The sequence below is a fragment of the Pseudorca crassidens genome, chromosome 6 (genome assembly GCF_039906515.1).
Source record: "Pseudorca crassidens isolate mPseCra1 chromosome 6, mPseCra1.hap1, whole genome shotgun sequence".
In the NCBI taxonomy this organism is placed as follows: domain Eukaryota; kingdom Metazoa; phylum Chordata; class Mammalia; order Artiodactyla; family Delphinidae; genus Pseudorca; species Pseudorca crassidens.
In genome coordinates, this window is record NC_090301.1 from 24,081,599 (window position 1) to 24,101,682 (window position 20,084).

A 20,084-nucleotide genomic window follows, 5' to 3' on the forward strand; every position below is an offset into this window, starting at 1 on the left:
CTCATGAAGGGCTCCTCTACAGGCAATCTCTGACACAGCTCCCTGAGACATTCTCAGAGCTGCACAGTAGTCTGTTCTGACCTAATCCTCCTTCCCTTCCTCCTCTCCTTTCACAGGTCTCAAACCTCTGTATTATTTCAAGGCTTTCACTGCCTACTCCTGCTCCCTCTTCATTATCCTTGAAAGGCATTATCCCAATTAATCTCTTGTACTTCTATCTCCATATTATGGTCTGCTTCTCAGATGACCTAACCAGCACACCTCCCTTGAGTCCCAAATCCCTCTTTAGCTGCAGCCCCATTTCTTTGTTTCATTCTGCAACAGAACTTTGCACAAGAGCCATCTAACACTGTGGTTTCTACTGCCTACTTCCTGCTAACTCGTTAACTCCCATCTGTCTTCTATCACCAATGTTCCACTTGAAAAGTTTTCTCCATTGAAGCAATCTATCTCCATGTTCCAAGTCCAATGGATATTTTCCTGTTATCTTATTTTGTCTCAGGGAGATTTGGTATTTAAGGGGATTAAAAAAAAGCAACTTTTCATTTACAAATTAGAGAGCTAATATCAGGTCCTAACTAAGAATATTGCCTTTGGAATTAGATAGCTTTGACTCCGAGATCTGCCACTTATGAGCTGTGTAAACAGGCAAATTGGTTAACTCACTGTGCCTTGGTTTTTGTACCTGTAGAATGGGGTAATAATAGTACCTACCTCTTGAAATTATGAGGATTAAGTTATTTTAAGGCAATTAAAACAGTATTTGGCACAGGAATTACTAGCAATAATTGATATTATTCAACAACACATTCTTGTGTTGTTTTTTTCTCCTACTTCTGAGTGCTCCGTCTCTATTCTTCTTTCCTATTTCCTTCTTATGAGACTTCTAAATGTTGGAGCTTGATCAAGTGCCTACTTTTCTAGCTATACTTTCTCCTAGCCCAGTGAATTTACATACCACCTAGATGCCAACAGCTCCTAAATATATGTCTTTATCCTTGACCCATAGCCAACAACATTTGACATTTCTACTTGTATATTATAAACATGTCAAGTTTAACATATCAAAAACAGAACTCCTGAAAACTCCCCATCTTGTCAAACCCTGTGCTGAGATTCCCCCCTCCAGTAATTTTTCTCATGTGCTCAAGTTTAAAATCTAAGAGTCTGATCTCTCCCTTACTCCTTCTTTCTACTACCACCACCTTCATCTAAACCACCATTACGTCTAGCCTGGATTATGGAAATAGCCACCAGCCTGGGCTCCTAGCCTTCACTTTTGTTCCCCTCTGCAGCGGATTCAGCTCACAATTGCCAAGTGTGTCATTTTCATATGTAGTAAAATTATGTCACTCCCCTCCTTAAAATCCTTCTTTGGCTTCTGATTGAATTCGGGATAAAATCTAAACATTTTCCTTTGTACTGCATAACATCATCTGATCTGGCCCCTGCCTACTTCACCATCATCTCCTTCCAGATTCACTTACTTGTTATGTTCGCAGTGGTCTACTCACTGGTTTTTTAAGTTGCTAAACTCTTATCTGCCTTGGGGGCCTTGGGTTTGCTTTCCCCTCTCAATGCATTGCTCTTCATTGGCTTTTTACTTGGCTGGTTACTTCAAATTTCAGGTTTCAGCTCAGATGGTACTACCTCCAGGAGACCTCCCCTGACCAGCTATAGAAAGGAATATACTACCCTTGTTCATTATTCTTTGGCTTTTTCTAGCATGCTTGAAAATCTTAAAGTTTGCTTATTATCTGTCATTCCTCACTAGACTTTAATTTGCTTCAGGGGAAAGACCTTACCTGTCTTATTCACCTCTATATACCCATTGCTTAATGCAGTGCCTGGTACACAGCAGGCTCTTCATAAGTTTTGGCTCAATTAATAAATGACTGAATCTGGCAGTGAACATTTTAGCAAAAGAATGGCATAACAATGATTAACAATTTAAGGGGATCAGTCTGGACAACAGAATTTTCACAGCTCTTATTGCCTGCATTAGAAATTGTGGAAGTTAGGCAGATGAAAAAATGGTAATATTAAAAAATGTTTAAAATAGAAACTAACATTTAAAAAATTAAAATGCTAACATTTTGGTCATGGGTTCCTATATAAAACTTGTGTTAAACTTTATGTAGGTATTGGGGTGAAGGGAAGTTAACATTTCTTAAACATCTACTATATGCCTAGAACTTAGCTAGGTACTTCATGTAAATAAAATATACATGTGTACATATTTATCAGAACACATTTACTTTCTACATTCATATTAGATTAAAAGCAAGCTATAGTATTGAAGTGTAAAATTTTTGCAATCTAATACTTTTCATTTTATGATTGTAAAATAATACTTGATACATTTCATACATAATATGAAAATTGACAGCTTAGTAAGAGCTCAAGAACCTATAAAGCTATTCTGCACTGGGGAGATATGTATTAAAATGTAAAATGCATTGTCAGAAATAAAAATTGCCATATATCATTATAAGTAGAATACTCCTCTAAATATTTTCAGTGATTACATAAGGTAAAGGGAGGCATTTAAAAGATAATAACGACAGCTACCATCTAAATATTTGCTCTATAGAGATGGCAGAATTTGCCGTAGGACTTCAGTGAGGTAGCTGAGGGTCCATTTTACAGATTTAAAAAACTGAGGCTTAGAAAAGTTGAGTAATTTGCCTAAATGCACCCAGTAATTATCTCAACCAAGATTTGAATCCAGGTCACGCTGACTGCAAACCTCTTAACCACTGTTTTGGACTGAATGTCAGGTATTGAAGCCCTAACCCCCAATTCGATGATAGTTGGAGGTGGGGGCCTTTGGGAGATAATTAGGTTTAGATTTGGTCATGCGCGTCAGGCCCTCATGATGAAATTAGTGCTCTTGTAAGAAGAGAAAGATAGATCTCCCCCCTCCCCCTTTTCTCTCTCGCTCTCTCCAGAAACTTGCATCAGAGGAAAGGCCATAGGAGAACACTGCCAGAAGTTAGCTATCCACAAGCCAGGAAGTGAGCTCTCACCAGGAGCAAATCTGTGAGCACCTTGAGCTTGGACTACCCAGTCTCGAGAACTGTGAAAAATAAACTTCCCTTGTTTAAATCATCCAGTCTTTGGTATAGTGTTACAGTAGCCAAGCAGAGTAACACTACCACATTGTTAAGCAATCATTATATTAGCTCTACAGCACGAAAAGAAAAGTCATCTTAATGAGAAAAAGCCAAGTTCTTTACTGCTCCAGCTCTAAAAGTAAAATCCACAAGGGACTTTTCTCTTGGTTCAAATAATATTTTATTAGAAATTAAGTTATAAAAGTATATGATGAGTTTAGTCACCAGAGAGACCCAGATCTCTCTCTGCAGAGCTGTGGTTGAAGCTCTGTGGGGATCTTTCAGTGTATTAGACTACAGCCAACTCTCTGGGGTGCCTTGCTTTCATGAGCACTAAAAATCTATACAAGTGAAGAGAGGACTTGAAAGACCCTTCGTGAGCTGACCCAGAGTCTGAACATTCCTTGCCTATGCTCCCTACTAGGAGATTCTGACTTGATCAATCTCAGAGTTTTGCTCATAGCCAGCTGCAACTGTACATGCTGCACAGGTGGTACTTTAAACTCCCAGAGGGATGAAATGCCTCATCACTCAGCAACCACATTGGCAGACTAAAGGCTGACACTGATTGGCTCTGAACAAATGAGTAAGTGTCCAAATCTCGGGGGGAAAATATTATAGAAAAAAAAAGGCCCTTTTAACCCAATCTTTCACAGACCGGTAAGATAAATGCAAATCCATTTGCAGTGGGAAATCCAATCACTCAAATGAGGGTCCCAACAAAGTCATCCTTAGAAAATGACACATTATTTTATTCATTTATTCAATGTTTACTGAGCCCCTAATATGTGCCAAACACTATTCTGGGCCCTTGGGGTACAGCCTGAATGAAAAATCTCTGATCTCAAGGAGAAAGGCAAATAGATAATATGTTGTGTAGTGATAAGTGCAAGGAAGAAAAGTAAAGTAGAAAAAGTATACAGTGAGGAGGGAAATGGATGCTGTTTCTACATGGTGGACAGGGAAGGAAGGCCTATTTGATGAGAGACCTGAAAGAAATAAAGTAGGGTGAGCCACCCTGATATTTGTGGAAAGAGACTAGCAAGAGCAGGATGATACATGAGCCATTTGAAGACATGAGTGGTTGGAGCAGAGAAGAGGGAAAAGAGGTGATGCAAGGGGTAGTCGAGCCAAATAAGGGATCACCTGAAAAGCTGTGCTAGGACTTTACTGAGTGAAATGGGAAATGATTGGAGGGTCTTCAGCAAAGGAGTAACATGTTAACGGGTCACAACTTAAAGGAACCACTCTGGATAAAATACAGGAAGCAAGGAGGAAGGAAGCTGAGAAATTAGTGGGAACCTTCTTCAGTTGTTCAAGGAAGAGTTGATAGTTTGAACCAGAAATAAATGCAGGGGAGGTCATGAGAAATGGTCAAATCTGGACATACCTTGAATGCTGAAGGGACAGGCTTTGCTGAAAGCTGGGATAAGGGATGTGATAGATCAAGAGGGTGGTTTAAGAAAGTTGACGAGACAATTTGATGAAAGTCAAAAAGTTGAGTTCTTCTGTCAACCTGTTAATTTTGAGATACCTTTAGATATCCTAGTGGAATAAACAGTTGGATATAAACTTTGGGAGTTCAGAGGGAAGGCCCACACTGAAGACATAATTTTGGGAATTGTCCCAAATAAGGGGTTGTAGTTAAACACATGAGCCTAGAGAGAACATCCAGGAAGTGAGGCTCAAGGGTTAACAGCTAACAGTGGAGAGTGGTTAGTATGTGCCAGGCATTATTCTAGGTGCTTTACTTACATTAAACTCAACCCTCACAATGCTATGAGGTAGATACCTTTCGTGAGGAAACCGAGGCACAGAGAGGTTTAGTAACCTGTCAGCTCACAAAGCGAGATAAGTGGAAGAGGCACGATTCAAACACAGCTAGATACGTTACAGAGTCTTGCACAGAGAACGCTCAGGTTATGTATCACCAATTTCAGACCTTGTATCTGCTTCAGCTTCTGCACTCCCCAGTGACGGTCAGAACAGAGAATAAAAAACAAAGGTCAGAGTTTTGTGCCATTTAAATTCTAAGCTTGTAAAATTATCAACACTAGAAATTGGAAGAGTCAAACAAGTTCTTAAAGCGCACGCGTGCACACGCGCGCACACACACACACACACACACACACATCAAACAAACCTTTCCTTAAAGGAAAGGCAAACAATCTCAGGAAAGAAATGAAGACACTTTTTATTTTATTCAATTTACCCAATTCCATCTATAGATTGTAAGATGCCTTTCAGTTTGAGAGATCTAAAAGGAGAAAAATGTGGGTCTTAGAATTGATGAAATGTAATATTTTAGCTTTTAACAGCCATCCAGTTTGTTTTGTTGACTGAGTTCTGAGCATTATTTTGCCAGAATTATATTGTTCTTAATATATGCTCCATGATATTAAACCACAATGCCTTCCCTTTAGTAGGAATGACTTTCTTCCCAACAATATTATTTGTAGGGAAATAAAGCCACAATTTTTAACCCTTTAGTTATCTTATTGTATATAATATTTCAGAGTGATGTTCATAATAATGGCTGATGATAGGCATAAACAATTTTCACATTATTTTTATTGAGAACAGGATCTTTATCTCATTCTCTTGATATCTTTAATACAGTAGGAACTTGGTAAACCTTCCTAAACTAATGAACAGAAATTTGATACTCATTCCTAGTGTCAAAATATTGCTACGTACATATGCAGAATGCATACATAAAGCTTTCCTTTTGTCATTTTGAAATTTGCTGATCTGCTCAAGTGCCAGTGTATATGAACACAGACATTATTCTTGCTTGGTTAATCTGTGTATTTATCAAGTTCCTCTATCTTAGGTATCCCTAGACATGATCAAACCAAGCATTTCACCCCAGAGAAGTTGTTGCCACTCTTCAGTGGCAGCAGAGAACTACCCTTACTAGCTTAATCAGATTAGCAGGGCACACCTTGAAGACAAGCCTAACACAAAAGAACAAATATTGTATGATTCCACTTACATGCTGGTACCTAGAACAGTCTAATTCACAGAGATAAGAAGTATAATAGTGGCGACCAAGGGCTGAAGGGTGGATGGGAGGAATGGAGGGTTACTGTTTAATGGGTATGGAGTTCAGAATAATAAAATCCTGGCTAGCTAATGGTGATGGTTATACAACAGTGTGAATATACTTAATGATACTGAATTATACACTTAAAATTTACCTTTTTAACCATTTTTATGTTTATGTATTTTACTACAACACACACACACACAAAGTAGGGTGGCTACAAGGGTACATTTCTCCATTCTTGGTTAAGTGGTTTTCTAAAGGCAGGCAGTAAAAGTGGGAAATGTCTGTATCCACTTGTATGCAAACACATGTGTGTACACATTTACCACCAGATCATGCCCTCTGTCTCCAAACAATAATCCGCTCACCTCCTCCAAACCTATCATCAAACCAAAATTTCAGTTTCCAGTTTATTTCAGTAGTTACTTATTGACCCCTGAAATTAAGGCCTGAATTTCCCTCTGCTTGGCATAGGGAAGTGCTCTTTTGGACTCATGAGGCTATTTGCCCCTATCACCTGCTGGGAGAATCTGAGAAGCTGTTGGAGAAAGTCTCAGAAACAAAGGTCCCCAGGGGTGGGGATGGGAGTGTCAAATACTGGAAAATACAGTTTAACATCTTTTTCCCAGCACTGCAATATGATGAAAGGGCACATAGCTTTGCTGGCTGGAAGATCTGGGCCCAGTCTCTGGCCCTGCCTCCAATACCCATGTGATTTTTATGAGAGTTATTTCTCTGATCTCAACCTCCTTATCTATAAGATTGGGAATACTAGTACCTGTTTGCTCAGTCCTTGTGAATGTAGATCTACCACGCTGGGCACAGAGTAGATACTCAAGAAGTTCTAAGTTTCTTTCCCTTTCCTAATCAGAGTGTCTTGGTATGACCAGTAAGGGTTTGGGTCTTGAGATTATGGGCAACCCACAGCTGGTCCACAAACCAGTTGATATGGAGAGGATTTTGCCTGTGATCCTGTGGCAGAAAAAGTGAAATCTGTAACACCAAGGACCACGTAGTATAATGGAGAAAAAGCAAATGGTTATTTAAAACCCAACTATAGCTACTTTGGCTCATATGCAGGATGACGAAACTCTTATCAGTAGAGATCAACGCTATTGCCTTCCCTGGAGGGTCTAATGGAGGGGGTGAATAAAGGAAAGTCTAGAATCTCAATGCATCTCTGTGGTGCTGCTAGAGGGAAAGAGGAGTCAATAGCCCATTGTTTAGGCTGGCACACTGAGAGTCTTTGGTTATACAAGGGTGGAGGGTGTGTTAACTGCTGTGCATAATAAAGTGAGGGAATAGAAATTGGAGGAAAGCTTTGAAGAGTCACTATAAAGCTAACTACATCAATTCCCTTGTTATCCCCAAACTTTTAATACAACGTTCTATACACTCACATAACTAGTGTGGTATTTTAGGGGAGAAATCAAGCAGAAAGTACTACCTCAGGGGTGATGTGGTACAGTACAGGCACAATTCTTGGGAAGAACATAACAAGTTTACAAGTAGTTCAGAGCTAGCACTGACCCCCTGCAAAAAAAGCACACACCATCCTTTTACTCTCTCCCTCCTTTTCCGCACCGGAATTTCTAGAACAACTATGAGCAATGTGGGGCTCTCATCACTTGTGGGATAAGGTTCAAATCCATTCCACTTAGATTGAAAATGATGGCGCACCTCAACTGTTGCCTGGGATACTCCAGTAGTACTGGGCTGGGATATAGGTAGGAAGAGTACCCATGCATGCTCAGATACCGTCACAGTCCCCTGAGCAAAATTCAGAGATAGCACTCTGCAGTCTACTTCTCACAAAGAAGGGTCAGTCATCTCTGGATAAAAGATTTATTTTTCTATCAAGTTTTTTGGTATGTATTATACTTACACATAAAGCATAAGTCTGGTCTCTTAAAGGGAACTGACTTCACAAGAGAAAATACATCGGAATTTCTTTTGGAAGTATCTGTCAGCTGCCGACATGTAAATTTCAAATTTGAGCTCCCAGTTTGAATAGGAAAAGAGATTCAGAACTTCATTAAAGATCCTGTCTTATTTCATGGAGACAAAGGAAAGGTGTGTAAGAAGACAGGCTTGCTTTTAGATACAGTTTCAGTGTAAAGGTAGACTAATTACCCTGTTCATTTTATTCCCTTTCACGGTGCCACCGCTGCCGCCTAGAAGCTTGTTTCTTCAATTTGCTACAATTTAATCACTGACTTAAATTATTTAAGACTAACAGATCCCCAGGTGAATATCTAATTTAGATGGCATTTTTTGTTTCAGTACTCATTTTATTTTTTTAATAGGTTACCATTTTGATATTAGTGAAGCGGACTCCAGTGTACTTGAGTTATTTCCTCTATGGAATTACAGTAACTTATTTTCTAGCTTGCTAGTTAGCTATTTGAAAGGAAAATAGCTGTGATAAGAGACATGCTTAGAATATAATTGGCTCTCAGTAAATACTTTAAAGGAAATAAATTAAATATTGAAGAAACCTAAGAAGGAAGCAACGAATGAATGAACTAACGAACGTATCAAGAGCTGGCTATATTTCAGTGGACCTGGCCAAATGCTCCTATAGCTTATGTAGGCATCAGCTCCACACTGCCTGCCCTTTGTACTACTCCTCTCAACACCCCTACCACCACTAATAGCATACACACACACCAGTGTGTATATTGACATAAATATTTGTCTAGGTAAGTGGGTACCTAAAAACTGGTCTTAGATTTACAGGTTGAAGTCTGAGAAAGGAAAAGGAAACTCTTCCCTTCAACTGCCTTCCTCTTCGTTTCCTGAGCCCTGACTGAAAGAATAAGTGAATACTCAATTCAGGCTACTACTCTCTTCCATCTGACCTCTCTCGACTACCCCAAAGGATTTTCGTAAAGAAGTATAAAATGGATAGTTTGATTTTTTCATAAGACATGTGCCCTTAATTATATTATTGTCTTCTGACAAAAGGGATGTTTAAGATTATATTGATGCAACTTGATTAGAGATCAAATAGAAGTTCTCTTTTCTCCCTCCTTTCAACAAACTATTTTCTTCATGGACGTGTGTTTGAACAATTACAGCACTCCATCCAAATCTAGAATTCACATTATGTTGTGAATTTGTAATATTTATTAATTTTTGTGATTATAAAAAGATACTATATCATTATCACACTATATTATCATCACACTAAGTGAAGTAAGTCAGACAGAGAAAGGCAAATATCATCTTCTGTCACATGTGGAATCTAAAATATGATACAAATGAACTCATCTGCAAAACAGAAGCAGACTCAGACATAGAAAACAAATTTATAGTTACCACAGGTGAATGGGGGGATCAAATAGGAGTTTGGGATTAGCAGATGCAAACTACTATATAAAGTAAACAACGAAGTCCCACTGTATAGCACGGGGAACTATATTCAATATCTTGTAATAAACTATAATGAAAAAGAATATATATATGTACAACTGAATCACTTTTCTGTACACCAGAAATTAACACAACATTGTAAATCAACTATACTTCAATTTTAAAGAAGATACTATACATAGATTAATGGAATTATAATAGTTAATATTCATTTGGTTACCTGAATAAGATGTTAAAGTTATTAATACCTGAAAATTACTGAGACTTCTGTTAAAGTCTACCTTTTCAATCCGGAGTGGCTTTGTCCTTTTCTTTCAATCTATTGGTACAATGGAAATACATGCAATTAGACCATTTGCCATCAAGTATCATGATGGCAGAGGAGTGCAGGAGCTGCAGCTGCCACGGGTACATGAGCAGAAGACCCAAATGGGCTTGAGATGTATAGGACTAGAATGTATACACAACACATAGGCTGGGAATTGATAATTTCAATAACTAAATTAAACAAAAATCCTAAATATTTGTGTTAATTTTTAATGACTCAATCTGTTCAAGATTAAAGGATTAATGCAGATTAATATAAAGAAACAAAAGAAAAGGTATCGGCATGTGTAGGTTGGCTCAAGTAAGTTCCAAGAACCAGTGACTGAAGGGTGAACTCTGATTCCTTCCTGGTTTCTCTGGATTGTTTGGAATTAGAATTGTCTAAATACCATGAGTAATATGGAAGTTCTCTGAAGGGTAAGTTAGTGCTCTGAGCAACACTTTCTGATAATTCAACTGGAAACATAACTGAGAAACTTTGCTATGGCAGTTTCCCAGAGATGGGAGTGATATGCAGAGTCACTCTGCTTGGAACTTCATCAGTTTATTCCTAAATCCTGGCAGAATGAATTCAGCACTTTCTTGGTCATTGCTGTTGCCTTTTCTTGCCTAAGAAACAAGGCCTGGTCCTTAAATAGCCACTGTCATCCACTGTCATCATCCTTACCACCACAATACACCTTCTTTATGCTTCCTATTTCAAATTCTGCAGAATGTTCTATTCACGATATTTCTAAAAGAGAAGTGATAGAGGTTGCTTTGCCTTTTGCTGAAAATACTCTTGTAGTTTCTTGAGATTCTAGCTTATGAAGATTCCACTGACATTTCTGCATGTTCCATCTCTTATGAGGTTAGTGTTTGGATAAGGTTTTATCACATGGGCTTTGGTGATTAATAGTAATACGAATTATATTGGTATAGAACTTGCTGTTTACCATATTTCTCTTCAGAGGAGTCCAAACTACTTTAGACATTTCCTTCTTTATGACAAAATGCTTTCATGTATCACCCCTGGCTTATTTCTAATCTAGTTTATTTTCATCATTGAAATACCTACATAGTCATAAATTTTAAATAATTTCTTATAAAAAGAAAATTGTGTAAATAAAAAGGATAGGGTTCACTTCTTTCCTACATTCTCTTTGGAGTCACTTGATTGGTGCTTAACTTTTGGGCCCCAGTAAATTCTGTCGTGGCCTTGCCATCACCAATTAGGTGGCCAAATAGATACACTGTGTCTTAAGCCAAGGCTAAGAAAAATCAATTGTAGATTAAAGGACAATTGAAACTACAAATTAGTGAAAAGAGCACCAGGGACTTCCCTGGTGGTGTGGTGGTCAAGAATCTGCCTGCCAAAGCAGGGGACATGGGTTTGATCCCTGGTCCGGGAAGATCCCACATGCTGTGGAGCAACTAAGCCTGTGTGCCACAACTACTGAAGCCCACATGCCCTAGAGCCCACGCACCGCAACTACTGAGCCCGCGTGCTGCAACTACTGAAGGCCACACGCCTAGAGCCCATGCTGCGCAACAAGAGAAGCCACCACAATGAGAAGCTCACGCACCACAGCAAAGAGTAGCCCCTGCTCGCCACATCTAGAGAAAGCCCACGTGCGCAGCAACGAAGACCCAACGCAGCCCAAAAAAAAGGCACCAAATTATAACTGTGTATTAGCATGATTTAAAACTAATTTTATGGTTCTTTAGCTTGAGTTAAGATCCATATTTTTTTAAGTATATCTTATTCACTCTGTATCAAGAACCCCAAAAACAACAGTTCAGTGAAGGGGTTTTACTGCTACACATTTCAAGTAAATGACATCTGGGATAATTTAAGGTGAATTCTGAGTGTATAGAACAGAGACTTTTTGGCTACGCCTAGAAAGATCAATTTTTCCTAATTCAGTAATAGTAAAAGTAATACTAATGATAACGGTAATAATAATAATAAAATAAATTCCAGTAGATGAAGTTCCTTAATAAACTGAGGAAGACTTCTTGGAAGTCTTTGCCCTACTTTTGTGTGTTATTATAACTCTCTGGAAAAGATTGTACTAGAGTTTTAAAACACTATTAATAAAGTCAAGGTGTCCTTTTTTACTGCAGGTTTTTAGACCTTCGGCTTCTTAGATAAAGTTCATGTGACTATTAGAATCTAATAATTTTGCCTAGCTTAAAATTTGTTCTCAATTTATGGCTAGAAATAATTAGAAGTCTTCATTTTAAATCATTTGCCACATGGACAAATTGTTGAATGACATTTCTAAGAACTTTCTATTCAAATAAGAGGAACAGTGTAGATCATTCCATTTTCTTGACATTTGTAATGGTAAAACCCCTTAACTATTGTTTTTGGCTTTCTGCATAGTTAGAGTGATTAGAGTGTGCTTTTTAAAAACTAAGAATCCTAACCCAAGAAGTTAAAGAACTAAAACACTAAAATGTATTCTAAATCATGCTAACACCTGGTTAAATTTGATGCTCTCTCACTAATTTGTAACTTCTTCAGTTGTTATTAATCTATAATTGGTTTTCCACTGTAGTATCTCTTGCATCCAATTCCCTATTTCTAGGGTCCCTGAACTCGTCCTCAGGGGCTCTGGAGCCTATTAGGTTTTCCACTAACTATAGTACCTTAGGTAGAATCATATAGTGACACAGATGCTCTGTGAACACCCTCATATGTAAAATGGGAGCATGAAAGGGATTAAATTATATCTAACATGCTGGTCCTCAAGAATTTCATTGTACTACAATTCCAACTCAGGCTCCTCTTATCTTAAACCAGAAACCCTGTCCTAGCTGATCTGTCTACCTCCAATCTGATCTCTAGCATTTAAGGTGGTTTCTAGTAATTTAATCACTTTTGATTTGGGGAAATCTTTTTTTTTAATTTTTATTTTATACTGAAGTATAGTTGACTTACAATGTTGTGTTAGTCTCACGTATACAGCAAAGTTGATTCAGTTATACATATACATATATCTATTCTTTTTCAGATTCTTTTCCCATATAGACTATTACAGAATACTGAGTAGAGTTCCCTGTGCTATACAGTAGGTCCTTGTTGGTTATCTATTTTATATACTGTAGTATGTATATGTTAATCCCAAACTCCTAATTTATCCCTCCCCCCCCCACTGGGGAAATCTTTTTTATCTTCATTTACTGTTTAAAGTTAAAAGTGCCTCTTGACTTTTTCCCCCCAGATATTCCCACCTGTTTCCAAACTTGAGTAAAACCACTGTGAAAGCTGAAGCTATTAGACTTGGCAGAATTCTATGCAGGCAACTGGTCTTGTTGGCCATAGGTTCCTTAGTCACAGCCATAGGTAATCTGTTTCCTTCCTGGCTGTTAGGGAAGGGCTTGGTTAGCCCATCTAACAACTTCCACGCCCCACCCCCTGCTTGCCTGGGATACTTCTCTGCTCCTGCCTGAGGCTTCTTGCCAAGTTGTGCAGAGTGATCAAGTTACTTTTGCTGTGGAGCCAGCAAGGGCACAATGCTGTTTATCTGCCGTTCACTCCACAATTGTCTTTTCTACATCAAAAGTTCTGCTTCCCTCGACTCTTACTGTTTTTCTTCCTCAGGAAACCTACCACTTCTCCCATTTGTTTATAATGAATTGATGAATGTTATAATTTTCGTCAATTTTACCTCCCTGTTCCCAGTAACACACTGAATTTCACATAAATTGGTGAGACTTAACTTCACCAGCAAGTGAAATAACCTAAAAAACATCTTTTCACTTGTCCAAAAGTCACATGCTAGGCATTAGAGCAATAGGAACTAGAATGCTTCAGAAAAGTTAGACATTTACACTTTTCACAAATATGGAAACAACACATTTTACTTGTTATACGGTTTTGCTTAAAATTGATGCCTTCTTATAATTATCTTTGCTGGGATTAGTATATGAAAAGATCTCATGAAAAAGTAAAGTCTATGCTATGTCAAGGTGCATTTGGCAAGGAATGACTCACCATCATGAATTCTGTGTGTATTAAAGGGTTCAGCTGGGCGGCCAGGTGATCGGTAGCAGTGGGTTATTTACCTGGGAGGACCTGGAAAGCTTTTTCCACAGTGTCAACAGGATTGTTGTCAAGCAGCAAGTTGGCAAACACGGGAAGGTTGTCATTAAACAATGTTGGGATTCAGAACTGTTGACGTTTATTTGCTTTTTGACTCTTCCACAGCTCACGGAATTATCCAAGCTATCTGAAAAGGCATATGCATCACTGCACTCCTCTCTCACTTTTTAAAGCTCTTAGCAACCCTAAAACAGGGTGAAACAATCCTTTAGGGCAAAGGCCTTTTTTTTTTTTTTTACATGGGTTTCCATAAATGGGCTTTCAGGGGTTCACGAACTCCTGCAAATATATGTGGCATTTGGTGTATAATTATGTGCATATATAGTCTCCTGTTTCAGTAGAGTGGGAGGGTTACACATCTTTTATTAGATTTTTAAAGGGGTCTGTGAAACAACACAGTTTACAAACTATGCCTTTGGGGTCTAAGTTGAGTGGGTGGGGAAGCAGAATGAGGACGCTGGCATAGTACATGCGACACAATTTTTAAAAGCAAGGCCATCTAGGTAGTCATGGAAGTAAGAGATAGAAAACCCTGGTCACTGCTGCAAAGTAAAACTAGAATATGTTGAGAGCAGTTGAGTTGAGAGAAAATTAATGTAGACCCTTGAAGAAAAGGCATCAGGACACCCTCATCCCATCCACCTAGAAAGGAGTCTCTAGCTTTTGGTATTCATTGGAAACTGCCAGCAAGTACTGCTTTTTCCAAAGGTCTCGCTCACTAATTCCACCTCAGGTGCAAATGGGTTCAGGACCTATTTGCTGTTGTGCTTGGCTCATCACACAGCTCTGAGATTTGCATCCAGAGACCTTTACACAGCCCTCTATTTGCGGAGTAAAGAGGAACTGTTGGATAAGAAATTCTGCTGCTCCACCCCCAAGTCTGAATGGTTTCCTCAAATCCCATCAAGGTAGCAGATTTCATAAATGGCAATCCAACATCTAAGACCTAAGTTAATTCTGTTCTCTTATTTCTGCTTATTTCACAGCAAGGGAACATCAGAGATACTTTTTTCCAAACTGAATCACCACCTTTGACTGTTCCTTCCTCATTCACCCAGTGAACCCACATCCATCCACCTTATGAAAACAGTAACAATAAGCTTTGCTCCAGTTGGCTGACCCTGGCTTCTCTCCAGGGCAGGCTTCTTCCTTATAGAATTTTTTTTTCTGTCCATGGTTTCTTAGGTCAGAGAAAAATTGGTTAAAAACCTGTATTCTTCTTTGGGTTTATGGTTCATTTGTAGGACTGTGCCCCATTTAACAGATTTCCTAAAGACACTGTCCTGCCGGTGCCCTATCAGCTTCACTCAGAGTTTATAAGCCAGTGACTGTTGGGTTACTCCACTCTGCCACAAACCTTGGCATCTACCCCTTTTTTTTTTTTTAAGGTGAGGAATAAAACACAGACTTCCCTTGAAGTTTTGGATACCCTTCTTCAAATGGTTTATTCTGCTTCCTTCTATCCTTCCAGCTAACTGCACGCACACACCCAAACTCCATTTCCACAGAATGTGAGATTTTATTCATCAAAAAGTCAAGTTATCATAATTAACTGGCAACCTATCTGCTTCAGCAGTGCTGAATCTGTGTTAGTATTTTAAATATGTTTCTCTCCACTGATGCTATCGTATGTTTTTCCTTAAGTCTAGAAATTATCCTTTAGCCTTAAAATAAAAACAATGTTGTTGAATCACAAGTATCTTGAGTATAAAATCTAGATAGTTATTTGCATATAATTGTGACAAGTAACAGTGTGTGGTGAAACGTAATCGTACGGTCTCTAACGTTGTGGGCTTCAGATACAAATTCCCCCAAAAAAGTTGAACAGAGTTTTCACTTTTACTCTGTAAAAGTATTAGTTTCCTACCAGTGCTATAACAAATTAGTGGTTTAAAAAGAGCAAAAATGTATTTTCTTACAGTTCTGGAGCTTTGAAGTCCAAAATGTCTTCCACTGGGCTGAAGTCGAGGTGTCAACAGGGCTGCATTTCTTCTGGGAGCTCTAGGGGCAAATTCACTTCCCTGCTCTACCGGCTTGCAGAGACTACTTATATTCCGTGGCTCCAGACCCCTTGTTCAGCCTTCAAAGACAGCAGCACAACAGCAAACCTCCCTGCTTTCTCCTCTCCCTCTTATAAGGTCCCTTGTAACTACATTGTGCCCACCTGGGTAACTCAGAATGCTCGCCCCATCTCAAGATCTTAACTTAGTCACACCTGTAAAACCCCTTTAGCCATGTAACATCACATATTCACAGGTTCTGGAGATTAGGATGTGGACATCTTTGGGGGCCATCATTAAGCCCACCATAGTAAATTAATAAAGAAGATACTTATTCTTTAAAATTTTGTTAGAAATCAAAATATTTACTTTTCATGAGACAAATTAACTCCAGCCAGGTCAGAACTGGTAAAGTCAATTCAAATGAAAAACTTTCCAATTCAGCTCTACAAATGTGTTTTTGGAGCGAGTGTTAGACTAGAACATTGAGAAAATACAACAGCTCTTTGAGTAAAAGAAGTTGTCAAGGTGATTTCTTTCTAGGCTGTGGTTTTCTCCACAGATGTTGCAAATAAATCAGAATAAGGCTGGAGTAATGGCACCAAACTGTGCTGAAAGCTGACAAACCGTAAACACTCTCTTCCATCCCTATTCCCAGTAAAGGAGTTATGCAGCTAGTTTGCCCTGCAGTTCTGACCTTTCCAAATTTTGTAACTTTATGCCTTCAGACATAGAAAACAACTGAGGAAGCCGTGCCCAGTTCTTCAGGTGGCTGACGAACATCTTCACGCTCTTCTCTCTCGATGCCTCTCTTCCCACTGATGATGAGTGACGTGTGGCGAAGGTGGAGCAGGTGTGCCATGTCCGCCCTTGGCATGTTGAAGCGTGACTCAAAGGAGGAAACTTGACTTTTTCATTTCTTACAGGAGAGGGGAACCAAAGGAATGACAGACTCCCATAGGAAATGCACGCACACCTGTTATTTTGGATTTGATGCTCTAGGCAGTTTCAGAAAACAAGCCCCAGAGTAAGACCATAACACGAGAATGCCTTTGTGCCGTTCAAAATTATTCTCAAAAGCTAAGTAGCACTTTCTGACCAGGTGCAGGAGAATCTTTTTTTTTCCTTTTTCCTAAACATGGAACTAGTTTTTATTACCTTCTTGTGCAATAAATTATTCTTTTCAAATCACATTTGGATAAAATAATCTGGGAGATAACCCTGACAATTTTAAAATATGGATATTTCTGATTCATAACACTTTGAAAACAAAATCTAAAGTGTTTTTGGACAACTATATCTTGAAATAAAGTTTAGCTACAAGTATGTAAATTATGGTTGTGTGTCATAAATAGGTAGCCTACTCAGAAATTAGCATGACTAAGAAGAGAACTACTTGCCTGATACTTTTGCCCACTTTGGGCCTACGTACAGCTGTGTGCTAGTAAATTCATCACAAAAGGCTCTCCAGGGGAAGACAGCTTTGATTTATAGCGTTTGTGGCTTTCTATGGTGTTAAAAAAATACCCTCACCAATGCCAATTTCAAGCAACCACCCTGAAGTCACTGCAGGCAGGGATGGGAAGAGAGGGCACAATTGGTTCTTCTGCGCTGGTGTAAATATCTATAAATAATATGACTTGAGAATTCATATAGATAACAACAGGATATATTCAGGGTCATCGTGCCCTGACCCTGAAAGAACTATGTACATTTTGCTGTCCAGTGAACCATGAGGATATATCATAGATCTGTAACCAAGAACATAATTTCTGACCTAGGATGGTCTGGAGTCTTCTTTTTCTAGGTTCTGGCAATAATCCTTTTCTCTATATCTTAACCTGGTTGTCCTGGGAGTTGGCATCTTGCTTCAGGGGCTTTCGTAAAAGCCTCAGGAAGGCCCGAGTTCTTATTTATGCAGTTGACACCAAGTACATTTTTTATGTATGGAGATTTTTCCAATTGCCCTGTGTGAAGGACTTGAATTCTTTCCAGTATCAGCTGAAAATACCAGATGCCTGTTTGTTTGTGTGGAAAGTTCCCAAGACTGCAACATTTAACTCTCTGACCTGAGTAGTATATGTGTGAGTTTTCCACTGGGTTGTATTCTCTGCATTTTCTCTGCTGTGCGGTGACAATTTTTTGTACTGATGTACAAGAGTCCCTGTCTGCCTCCCACCCCCAGCCTCAGTACTGCCCTTAGGCTTGGGGAAGAGAATCCTCTGCTCTGGACTCCTGTGTCAGAGATTTGACTCTAGCCCTCTGCTGGCTCTTTCCCTTTTCACTGTGTGTGACCCCGGTTCTAAGACCACTGCCTGCATTTCAGAGACCCCAGAACTCCGCACCCAAAAGACACTGACTGTATTGGATCTGCATTGGCATCTATGTCTTGTCCATCCTCCAAAGGGTAGACTGTGCCCAAGACTGTGATAAAGGGCAGCTATTGTTAGCCCTTAGTTCTGTCGTGGACAGAACTAAGGGCTATGATGGATCCTAAATTTGAGCCTAGCTTTCTAGGTCAAGAATGTAGGTTGGAACATATTTCATGTAAGCATTCGTTGGCTTAAGCTTTTAAATATTTAGACATAGAGTATATGGACCTCCGTTTGTACTTTTTATTTTTTGTGGTACGCGGGCCTCTCACTGTTGTGGCCTCTCCCGTTGCGGAGCACAGGCTCTGGACGTGCAGGCTCAGCGGCCATGGCTCACGGGCCCAGCCGCTCCGCGGCATGTGGGATCTTCCCGGACCGGGACACGAACCACGCGTCCCCCGCATGGGCAGGCGGACTCCCAACCACGGCGCCACCAGGGAAGCCCCGTTTGTACTTTTGATCCTGACCCTGTGAATATGAGGGCAGGACCCCCAAACCACAGGGTAAACAGAAAAGTATTCTTTTTTCCTCCTTAAGTGCAGACAGTCTAGGTAAGGAAGGATGCTGTTTTTAAGAGGGAAACATTCTAGGGAAGGAGGCACGGGCATGGGAATTAGTTTATTAAAAAATAGAAAGCTAATGCCCCAGTGTCATTACCAGAGAGAATGTGGCCAACCCAGCCCTGGGGGCTGCTGGGAAGACACACATCACTCCCCAGACCAGCAGGGAGACTCATCAATGGCAGCAGTCTTAAGGACAGAGACCCACTTTTCCCTCCTCATTTACCTCCTACCTCTCCCTCTACATGGCCATCACTCTCCTCCAGGTGTGCTCAAGAGAGCTATGGCTGTCCTGGCGGAGGCACTGGAGGCTCCTCAGAGCTGCAGACCCTCGTGTCTCCCTAGTCTCATCCCTTCTACCACGGTCAGTCTGTGGTGTGTTGAAGTCAACCAACCAATGGGCATTTGAAACTCCATTTGGTAGGAAAAAGCACTTCCTGGGCTTCCCTGGTGGCGCAGTGGTTGAGAGTCCGCCTGCCGATGCAGGGGACACGAGTCCGTGCCCCGGTCCGGGAGGATCTCACATGCCGCGGAGAGGTTAGGCCCATGAGCCACAGCCGCTGAGCCTGCGCGTCCGGAGCCTGTGCTCCGCAACGGGAGAGGCCGCAACAGTGAGAGGCCCGCGTACCGCAAAAAAAAAAAAAAAAAAAAAATTCAAGATGATATAAATTTGGTAGAGAAGGAGAAGATGAAGAAGAGTTAGGAAGGGTTTGTAATGGCGATGCAATTACCCCACTCCTAAGGTAATCATGCTCTCACTTGTCAGTTCCCTCACTCTGTCTCACTGAGCCCAAATTTGAGTGAAGGTTTCATCTCCATACTGTATCCTTAAATACTCACTACTAATCCTTTAGAGCAGAAGCACTGGATTAAACCTTTCAAACGTCTTCTGGGCATCTGGTCTAAAATGCAGATTCTGATTCAGCAGGCCCAGGGTGGAGCCAGAGTTCTGCAGTCCCAGGTGATGCAGATGCTGCTGTAAGGACCACAGTTTGAGTAGGGAACATCCCTTGTTTAGTTACTGCTGCTTGAATCAAGGAGCCACTGAAGAAATACTACCTCGCCTCTGAAGAAATGAAGTCCAGCCTGGGAAATAGAGAGCACATCCCGGAATTGTTTTTGAATTGTTCTGTGGATACGACCTCCTAAATATTGTCACGGGAATGACAATATTTAGGAGGTTATGTTAAACTCA